The sequence below is a fragment of the Oryzias melastigma genome, linkage group LG1, assembly GCF_002922805.2.
Source record: "Oryzias melastigma strain HK-1 linkage group LG1, ASM292280v2, whole genome shotgun sequence".
Taxonomy (NCBI): domain Eukaryota; kingdom Metazoa; phylum Chordata; class Actinopteri; order Beloniformes; family Adrianichthyidae; genus Oryzias; species Oryzias melastigma.
In genome coordinates this window covers 28,050,521-28,061,547 of record NC_050512.1, presented here as the reverse complement: position 1 = coordinate 28,061,547, position 11,027 = coordinate 28,050,521, and the positions used below count along the sequence as shown (strand labels likewise).

General features: G+C 38.4%; 1 protein-coding gene across 3 annotated transcripts in view; it reads right to left on the bottom strand.

Moving 5' to 3' along the window:
- The window catches only part of LOC112157132 (axin-2), a 125,654-nt gene extending 115,544 nt beyond the window's left edge, over positions 1–10,110 (bottom strand). The window contains exon 1 of one of the 3 annotated variants that reach the window (XM_036213787.1): positions 9,859–10,110. The gene's annotated coding sequence lies outside the window, so the exon portion shown is untranslated. Of the gene's footprint in view, positions 1–2,303; positions 2,434–4,112; positions 4,240–9,858 lie in introns of those variants that run through there. The other 2 variants (XM_036213786.1, XM_036213782.1) reach the window with 2 other exon arrangements.
- Positions 10,111–11,027: the final 917 nt, after the last annotated feature.

The window sequence follows — 11,027 nt, the reverse complement described above, 5'->3', positions numbered from 1 at the left end:
ATCCTGCTACACAGTTTTCAATCAGATGGCAGTTCAGATGATGAATATAAAGACATTAATGGATCTATTTGTGTTAGAGTGGAATTAGAGAAGGAAGACTTTGGCAGTGACCGCGTCATAAAACTGAGCCTTTCCAAACATTCTTCTTCTCCTGATCTGAAGCGATTTGAATAAAAAAATTCTCAGAAACACAGTTTTTTATCTAACATTTTTTATATATGTCTTCCATTATGAGAAAAATGCTAGTAAAACATGTTAAAAAGTACAAAAAAAAAAATCATTGGAGTGGGTCATTAAAAACAAGCATAAGAAGCCTCAGTGAAAATGTTTTGAGATATATATAAAATCCTCAGTGACCCTGAAATGGATTCAAGACATCTTGAATTTGAATTTATTTATTTAACTTAGTTATTGAATAAGAACAGATATAAAAACATAGACATACTGTGAACAGCATTCCTGTTTTCTTATCATAAGCTTTTAGCCTTTTTTGAAATCATTCCAAGTGGTCTTTTAATTACGATTATGCCGTTTTTACCAACAACAACAAAAACATTTATGTCCTTTTCTAGAACATAGTTTCTACAGAAGCTATGAAATTAGAAATTTGCCTCAAAGTTGTGGGCGGGACTGTTGGTACGGAGTAATCCCGCCCTCCTGCCATCGTGAAGGCTTTCTGTTGACACGCCCTCCCACTAGCTTACAGCCGGTCACACCCCCACCCTAGCAATACCGCTGCAACAAAAATTCTCGTTGGGCTATTTTTCACAAATTCAACTCTTAACACACTTTGAATTTTGAAAATTATGTTTCTTTTGGCCAATTTTATGTTTAAGGCATGAACATTAGGGAAAAAAAAACTTGGATGAAATCTATCTGGTGAAATTTGTAATGTAGCCTCAAGGTTGCTATCAGAGGCTGTTTTTAATTATTTCTATCTCAGGTAGAATTAGACGGATTTTCTTGTGCTTTAGGCACCTGTGATACTATTTCAATCCACATAATTGTCCAATAATCAGATTGTCATCTGAGTGCGGTCTAACATTTGGAAGATCAGACATAAAGAGGCTGCAACAGCCAAATGGTTTCAGTATCTTACATTCAACACATGGGGAAATAAGTTTCCCTTCAAGACAGATTTTCTGTGATTAAAGAAGAGGCGAAAGGTCAGTCTGTCTTTGCTAAACTAATTTAAATTCCCACTTTGAACATGATCTCCCTTAATAGCAGATCCACACTCACCGCAAACAGCTTTACAGTAATTTCAGAAATACCTTTAAGCCATCTTTTCTGACTTTATTTTGAATTTGTATTTGACTGAGAAAACCATGAAATCGTCACCATGACCACAGTGGTGACGAAGGAGGCCTGTTTCCCCACTTCACAATTCAACTGAAGACTATTTAGTAGTGGATCAAAAATCTTTGCTTTCACTCCTAAAAGGAAATGTGTTGAAAAACTCTGATGCGCTAAAAGTCTGACTGTGGAGTCACCAATCCAACATGTATTAAGCTCAAGTGCAAATTTGAAAGATTTCCAGCTAGGAGTTAAGAACGGCATGCTGACAACATTCATTTAAATCTAAAGTTTGAAGAGTTAAACACAACCACAACTGGGGGTCAGTCTGTCAATAGGTGCCCCACAGGGAATCCATGGGACTGACGTTAAGGGAGGGAGAGTGAGAGGAGAAAGCTGAGGGTTAGGGCTCAGAAACACCAGAAGAGGGAGGGATGAATACAACTTCTATATGATGGACAGATCTGAGCGCATAAAGTAAAAACATGGGTTTCGGTTGGACGGCTACAAATATAATCTTGAAACCGATGAGTTTAGCCCCCATCGTTCGCGGCGCAACAAACAAGCCCAGCATGTCCTTTTGGTCAAGCAGCAACAAAACGAAAGGAAAAATCCTCCCCGCAGTTTGGACATCAAAGGCCTGAATCAAACTGACACCAGGCGACTCATTCGCTCAGTTCCTCCACATTAGCCTCCTTCAGTTTCCCGCTGAGAAATGAAAACTTAAACGCCATCAAATTGCATTCAGGTCAAGCATGAGTCAATTCTGCCCCGATTTTCCATAAAACTCGCCGCTTTTCGCAGCTGATTTGTGAAAACCACCTGCAGGAGTAATTTACCATCTAGCTTCAGCGCGCCGAAAACAAGCCCAAAGCAAACATCAAGTGGCAGCATTCTTCTAATCATCGTTCGTTTGGGAATATTTAACAATCGTGAGCAATAAATAACGCATCAATACTTTGTACCGATGTGAAATCCAGCTGTATTACAAGATGGAGACCCCCTACCTGGCAGCTCCTTTTCCTCCGACCCCCGCTGTTTGTGCATTGTCGAACCACGGCGGCCCGTTGACAACCTCCCCCGGATTGCCAATTTCCCGCTGGTGCTACAGGATTTCGCCTATCCTCTCTCAGCATTGTGCAAGTGGAATAGGTGCGTCCTCCCCTGTTCACGCTGCAGTCGAAGCTCCACGATCTGATTGGACGGCGCTGAGTGAGACTTCATCAGCAGAACATCCCTGTCGTCATGACAACTTGCCAGTATCCCAACATGGGGTGTGTTTGCGGAGGGGTGGGGTGGCGGGTCATGTTTCCCGTCGTCTTCTCGACTGGCTAGAGACGGCGATTTATTCATCGTGAATTCGTCGTCCCGCCCTTGGACCTAGCGGGGTGAGCTTATCTGCCCAGTCGGCGATCTCTGACAGTCTGTCGGCCGTTCTAAGCCACTTTGAGAGTTTACGGCCAGCTGCCCCATCCGGACGTCTCAGCCCAGTGTTTCTCACCACGGGATGTCAAATCAGCTTAAACTGATGACCTGGATCGTTCCTCCGTCACGTGACGTTCAGGAACAACTCGTTTCAGGTTCAGCTCTCACCAACTTCCAAAGGTTTCTATTAAACGATGGGACTTCAGAGCCAAACGTTTTCATGTCAATTCCATGAAAATTTTAGAAGCAATTCACGTCTCATTGAAAAGACTATTGTAGGAGCTTATCATTCTGCCAGCTCTACTTAATTTTTGTTACAGAAAAGGAACAATCCCACAGAAGGAGACTAGACCAAAGCAAAAAACAACAAAAGACGTAGAGAAGGATGAGAGAAGAGAGGAAAGCAACAGCAATTATCCTGTTGTCAGAACTGCCAGCCGCCGCACAAACAGATGAATGTTTGGGGGATGAAACACCCGCTGTGCCGCTAGCTTACTAGCCCCAAACTGGCTGCGCCCAGACGCCCCGTTCCCATGGTCCGCTCAGCTACCTCCTGCAGAGATGGAGATGATGACCTTGGCCGCTGCTGGAGCTCTCCTCCCCTGCTAGGAGTGAATGGCAGATCCAGAACGGAGGGCCCGAGTCTTTGAATGCTAATCCCCCTCTGCACACCACCCCACACCCTACCTGGCCTTCCAGTCAGAGACCGCCATTGAAAGCAGGTGATGAATGGGGCGAAGCTGCAGGAAGCCAGGCACCCCGGGTAGCTGCTTCCATAAGTCCAGAGAGGGTTTCACACCATTTTTTTGGTTGATTTCAGAAGTAAAAAGGAAACTCCTGCTTAGTTCTTGTTTGGGGAATCTTTCAGACGGGTTCTCCAAGGAAAGACAATTATGTTGGATTTTGGAACTTCATGCAAATCAACACATTATATGCATTAGTTTTACAATAATTGCTAGAATAAAAGAGGAGTTACATTGATAGCCAAGGTTAGGGGTTGTTGTGAGTGGATGGACTTCTTAAAGTGATAGTGTTCTTGTTTTCTGGCCAGCGCCCAGCAGGATCCAAAGAAATATTAAGCTTTTATCTCTTCTATGCACTGAACAAACATCTGATGATTACTAAAAGAGAGTAAAACTTGACACAAAACAAAAGAACTTTTTACGCCCATGACGAACTGAGTAGAGCTAAGCACTAATATGAATAATCTTTCAGAGAATATGCTGGGTGATGAAAGCATAGCGCTCGAATTGACAACTCGGTTTTTCTTTTCCGATGACATGAAATTCTAAATTGTTCCGAAATGCATCTCAGATACGGTGGAAAACAAAGGAAAGAATAGAGAAAAAAACAGTACATGCGCTACGGAGGGACAAAAAAGAAACACAAACCTCCTTATTGTCAACGTCAGCAGCATGTTCGGAAGAGAGTGCTGGATGCCAGACTCTTAAGGGGACCGAAGCTGAATTCAATGCCTCTTGTCAGGGGATGCTGATGTGATTATCGCCCCCCGCTAGGGCAGGGATAGTGAAGTTGTCTGACGCTGGCAAGGACGCCCAAAACAGCACTGCGGGATGCCCTTCTGTCTGTCCCTACTCCTGGAACATCGCTGTGGACACTACAGGGGGTATGAAGCATCCACTGTGCTCACCAATGGCTGCGTGAGTGCATCCGCGCATGTGTCAATTCAAGTTGTGTCCTTCGCTACTTTATTGCTAACATTTAGCCTTAAAAAAAGGGAATTTCGACGCATCATTTATCCAAAAACTTGCACTCAAGTCCACAAACAGACACTTCAAGGCTTATTATTTTTTAATGCGTCTGCCTCAGTGTGCAAGTCAATTTTAGGAAACTCCCTGGTGGGTGTGTATATTTGTGTGTTTTAACAGAGTGGATAAAAATCATTGTTTTGGCTGCCTTAAGTTTACTCCCCCTCCTCACGGAGGAGTCTGTTGCTCCTGGCTCAGATCGACAGACCCACAGCCGTTTATTGATCTATGAATTTGTACAATATAATATTAGAAATATGTCTTTTTTAGTGGTGGGATTGTAATGGGCCTTTTTTTTCCATGCCCCGCTTGTCTGGTTAGATCCAAGAACCACATCAGGAAGATCTGGAAACTGTCCTGAGGGGGGGTGGGCTTTCAATTGTTGCTGGCATGAATGAGGAATTGTTGGCTTAAAGCCCAGAAAATTACAACTGAAATGATAAGTACAAAATGTAAACCCCAATATGAATATAACATGGAGCTGCTGAAGGCTGCAGGGTAATAGAAGGCTCTCCTAGGGACTTGTTTATGCATGCAGAGAGGGAGGCTGGTTTTACAGTTGGCATTAGAAGATGAAATTCCAAACACGGCCATCCAACACAGCGCCACGCATTACAGGTCTTCATGAACGAGGCTTTCACCCACCCAGATCGGCAAAGAACTTCCTTCTGACTTATTAGAGCGTTTGAGTGGATCCTCCAACACTGTACCACCCAACACCCCTTTGTTTTCTGAGCGGTTCCCCCCGAAGGCAAAGAGGGTAAAATAAGACTTCAAAGCAAATCCAAAATAGTCCTGACACAAACTCATTTCCTCATGTTACATGATGAGGGCTGGCAGTCTGCACCGACTCTGGTATTTCTCAGCCTCTTGCTCAGTGCTGCTTCGTAACAAGCGGTGCTGATGGGATACCACTTTGACAGAGTGATTATGGACAGTCTGACATGGACTTAAAAGGAGCCAGATGGGGAAGAATTTACAAGGGTCTAAGTGTGGGTCACGCTGCGCTCAGATGAGATGAGGAAATGGGAGCTCATTTAGGGATACTATTAGAAGTGAAGGACCACAAATGACTGCAGGTTGGAACTACATTAAGACTAAATAACGTTCGGTTTCCTCCACGTTTGCAGTTAATGCTTTTTCTTGTAGTCTTGACCGCATCACTTAGTTTTTTTGTGTTTAGTGGTCAGCGTTATCCCTAGGGTTGAATATCTGGGACTTGACATTTGACCCAATGAACAACATGAACAGATCACTATACAAATGTGTTTTATGATGGATGAGGGTCAAGCTTTTCTTAATTCTGTGTAACACTTGTTTCCTATTTGATACATGCTTTTCTGCATGATCCAAATTTAAAAACCCATGTAACTGTCTGTTTTCTATCCTGTAGTTCATCATCATTCCACTAGGGGCAGTAGAAGGTTTCTTCCCACTCATTTCAAAATGGCTGCTTTCACAAAATCTGAATAGGACTTTTGGCGGGAAAAGATTGACAAATGTCGAAACTTAAAGTAAGAAAGATTCATCTGTTGATATGCACTTTTAAAATGACTTATTGCTGTATTAGAATAATGTAAAATATGCTGATAATTACTTCTTTATAATAAAAAAATGTGTGTATCATATCTGAGACAGTGGGTAAATATGGTGCTTTTGTCCTGAACATTTATGACAATATTTTTGTAAATATTGCAAAAAAAAACCCAAACATAATTGATACTATTTATGTCTCAAAAAAATATTGATTTTAAAACATTTTAGTGAATTCCATCAAAGGGTTTGAAAAACATCTCAATTCCAAAAAAATGTTAATTTTCTGTTAATTCATTAAAGAAGTGGGAATTACAGGGTTAAGATATTGTACAGAGAGACGGAGAGGATTGACATCATTAAGGAATGACAAACGAAAAAAAAAGTAAACCAAAATAAGGGCTTTAGAGGAACTTTAGTAATTGAGAAGCTTCATCATTTAAAAAGAAACTTTTAACACATGATCCCTTAAAAACATATTTTTGTAAAAGACACACACTGATCATATTTTAATCTATTTTAAAAGCATGTTTGATGGCGATCTAATTGGGATTTTACAGTTTTTTTGCCAAAAAAAACAAAACAAGAAAAAAACTTGTTTTCTTGGACATAGTTTCTGTAGAGCGGCAGCAGTTTGCTAGAAATTGCCCTCTACGTTGTTGGCGGCACCGTTAGCATAGAGCAACCCCGCCCCCCTTTCCTTTCCCATTTTTACGAGCACATAGCAGTTAGGTTGTGGCAATGTTTTCTGTGTCACAAACAGCATTTTCAAACTTAATTTTTTATCATCTGCTTTTGATTCACAACAATTTGAAAATATAAATACTCAGAAATGCAATTATATTCCTAATTGTCTTTATATATGTCCCAAGAAGGTATTAAGACACAAAAAATGCAATTTTCTTCTGAGTGGGACTTTAAATTAACCAGTGGTTGTTAATTCAGAGAGTAGTATCCATCCAAAAAAAAAAAAAAAAATCCACAGAACTGAGCTGCATTATAATTTGGTGTTTGAAGTCATTTCAGACATGAAAGTTTAAGGTCATGTCCAAATATGGTTCGGATTCCTACCTGGACGTCCATACAGTCTATACAAGTGATCGAACGTACAATTCAACTACCATGTGCAACAGTGGGTGAGCCTGAACACAAGAGAAACACAGGAAAAAAAAAGTTGACTTTCAGACCGTCTTTTAGATAGAAATAGATCATCAGTTTGGTGTTGTTTCAGAAACGAAACATTAACTACTGTCAAGAATAAGAAAACACAGAGAAATAGGAATAGTGGTTGTTGGTGGAGCAAAGGCAGAAGATATGGTTTGAGACAAAAGCCCAAATCTGTATAAAAAAAAACAAACACAATAAAACAGGGTAATAGAAACCAAAATTCCACAATATGACAAATAGGCTCTAGTTAGAGAAAACCCTGAGCTTCAATAAACTACAGAATAACTGAAGCAGAAATGTCTGAGATGATTGAGAATAAAACCTGAGGATACGGTAATCCACAAACAGAGCATCTGAAAACATCAACAGACAGATGGATAAATATGTAGAATTTCCATCTCAAATCATTGAAGGAAAATATAAATCTGTCAGAGTTCACAAATCTGGAACAGTTTCCATTGAACCACCAAAACAACAAATCGTCCCCGGTCTGTATTCCAGTCTAAGGGTGTCAAACAGAATGCTGTTGTTATTGACAATATATAATGTATCTTTAACAAAACTGTAAATTCAGATGAAAAAAAACATCAGCTCCAGTGTAACCTCTTTGGCTAATGGAATCAACACTACCAGTAGGTAAATCTGTGCATGTGAGGGTTAAAGCGGATGCTGCTGAGTCACATGTCGTGGTCAATGCCAACACGCTGCAGATCAAAGAGGAGAAACGTTTGCATGTGATGACAGCCCGGATATAACTGTCCCAGCACTAAACTCCAGATACGAGTGCCAGCTGGCAAACAAGTCCTCAAAGTGTGCTAACAACTAACAATGTGGCATTTATGACACAATGAGGATTGTTTGAAGCTAATGTGTGGATGTGCATGCAAACATAAATTAATGTTTGGATTTTGTAGATTTTTATCAAATGGTGGAGAACTTCAATTTAGGAGAATAGAGGGAGGTTGTGAAACAGTAGTGAAGGAAATGTCTAAATGTGACCTCTGCATGAATAGAGAAAGTGAGGCTTAACGTATGAAATATACAGTCTTTGTGGCTATCTGTTGAAATACCAACATGGATGGAAATGAAAATCGCTCAGCAATCTAAAAAAAAAATTGCAGCTATTGAGGAGATCTGAGTGGAGGAACTGACCAGTCAATTCATGAATTTAGTATCTTAAAAATAATGGATATACCCATATATTTGTATTGTCCTTTTTTCCTGTGTTTTCAATGCTGAAAATGCTTTAACGGGAAACCAAACAGGGAAGTTGGAGGCTGACTCCACCCACAGCTGACATATTTAAATCCAGTCAAAGGGGCGGGGCTCGGAGGCAGGACTGATATTACTGGAGCTGCTTATCGTGACGTGGGACCAATCACAAAATTCAACTGTAATATCTCTTTTTAGCCTGTAGGGGGCAACACACAGACGACTTTTGACTATATTTTCAAGAATTAAACAAATTCATTTTAATGTATCAAAAATGTGCAACAGACAGCACCTTTAAAGCCCATTTAGAGAGGTCAACTGAATTAAGGGTTTGCATACCCCTTAAATAAACTAACCAATCAATCAAAAATAGTAGTGCAAACCTGCTGAAAAGCTTTAAAAATAGTTTAGACTGTTGAGGTGAACTTCAGTTTTTTTTTTTACCAAATATTTGTTTTCTACTTCATTAGACAAATAAATTATACAAATTGATTTCCTGGATAATTTTGTGTGTGCTGTTTCTTAACAGTTGAAGTACATCTATAATCAACATTATAAATTTTTCTCAACTTGCAGAATCAGTCACTAAGAAAAAAACATCTGCTACAATGTAAATCCTGGAGAATCCATTTGAAGTGTAAACTTTTGTTTAATATCTGGAAAATCAGAATATGAGTAGATTTGTAAATACTTAAATGTTTGCATTTTAATGGAAAAACCTTTTAATCTGTGTGTTTGTGCACAAAATGCCTTCATTTGTCACACCATCCTGTTATTGCTGTCATACAATTCAGATGATGCATACTCTTAAGTAACTTCTCCTTTAAATTCAGTGAATATCTAGTAGTTTTCTCTTCGCTTTCTTTTCGTCATTTTTTTTCCTTTAAATTTTCTCTTTCATCGTTTCCTCTAAACCGTTTTACCTCCTGTTTCATTCAGTTTGGAGGTAAAAAAAAAAAAAAAAAATAAAATTATTATTTTGATACTGCTGCGTATTCATTATGATTTATTTTTTAATAAGAAAAATGATTTATGCTTCTTTTGTTGCATGAATAAAAATATAAAAAGAAAATAGCATTTTCTCAACATGTGGATTTATTTTTTACATTTGAAGGAAGCTCGTACGAATTTCTTTCAAAATAAAAGACGCCATGTGCCAGACCGGATCATCCCAGTGCAGCTCTGAACAGCATAAGATAAGATGTGCTTCAAACTAATAAAGGATCAGACTTTTTACTAAAGTTTTGCTTAATATTTCAAATCAGTGTATTCTGGAGGAAGCATAGTGGCAGTAAAACTCAGAAGACTCTCACCTTATATCTGTGTGCTCAGGTGTTGGACAGAACAAGCACAAAGAAAGGTGAAAATATATATATATTGGCACGGTAAAGGAAAGGTTTGGAGGACAAAAAAAGCACAAATAAAAATCCTGATGAGTAAGCAGAGACCAACTTACAGCGAAGACGACTTTATCCAGCAGTAAAAGGATTAACTGGACACAGCTGAAGCAATTACCAAGAACCAGGTGGACCCGACTGCACGAGCAACACTGATATCTACAGCAGAATGGGGAAAAAATGAAATATTGAAAATGTCTAGATATCAAAATCAATCACGAAGCTCAACTCTTATTTTTTATTGGTCATCACCTCATATGTGAGGAAACACACTGAAAGCAAATCTGTTTTATTTCTTCAGAAACAAGCCATAAGAATAATCACCACACCTTTTTCTAAAAAACAACTGACTAAATGATTATTTAAAAAAAATTTAAACTATGCAAAATTAACCATGAAGAAATATATTTAAAAAAACAATCACCAAAGACCATCCAAAGATAAATATAATTAAATTAAATTAAATTAAACAAAATTAAATAAAAATTTAAATTTAAATAAATAAATAAATAAAATATAAAAAAATTCAATATAAAAAAATAAATAAAAAAAGAGCATCCAAACATTCTTCAATTTAAGAAATAATAAATTCCATTATAAAGGATCAAAAATGTTTATTAAATCAGGTGTGACAACAATGTTACATTTCACTGTATCTCCATGGATGGTTCAGAAATTAAAGGGACTTTTTTTAAAAAAGGAAAAAATTCAAAGCAATTATAAAAGGGGATTATAACAGATATAAGAAAGTTGAAAATATATACTTTTTTCTAAAAACTTTTGATAGTAATTGATTTTTTTTTGTAATTCTTAAAAAATGCTGTTTATTTAAGTTAATTGGATTGTACTCTTCAACCAAATCCAACTTTAAACAGTCTTCGTTCTGTTTATGTTTTTTTTATACTATAAGTTCAAAGGAAATATTACTGATACTGCTTTTTACCACACATTAGATAACCCAAATATAAATTAAGACCTGAAATAAAAAGTAAAAAATGTTTGAGGCTCGACTGGAGTGCGTGTTGATTCTGTGCGGCTCTACACTGCATAGATTTACATGACCCTGAAGTTGGCTTGGCGGAAATTCAAGAATTTGACACAGTTTTTACCCAGAAATTATCAACTGGCTTCAGATCTTTAGTATAATTTGGAGGGAGTCTTCTCTCCACGGACCTCTTCCCATCAAAGGGACTTCGTTATTTGAAAGGTTTTAGATGATTTCTCCCCT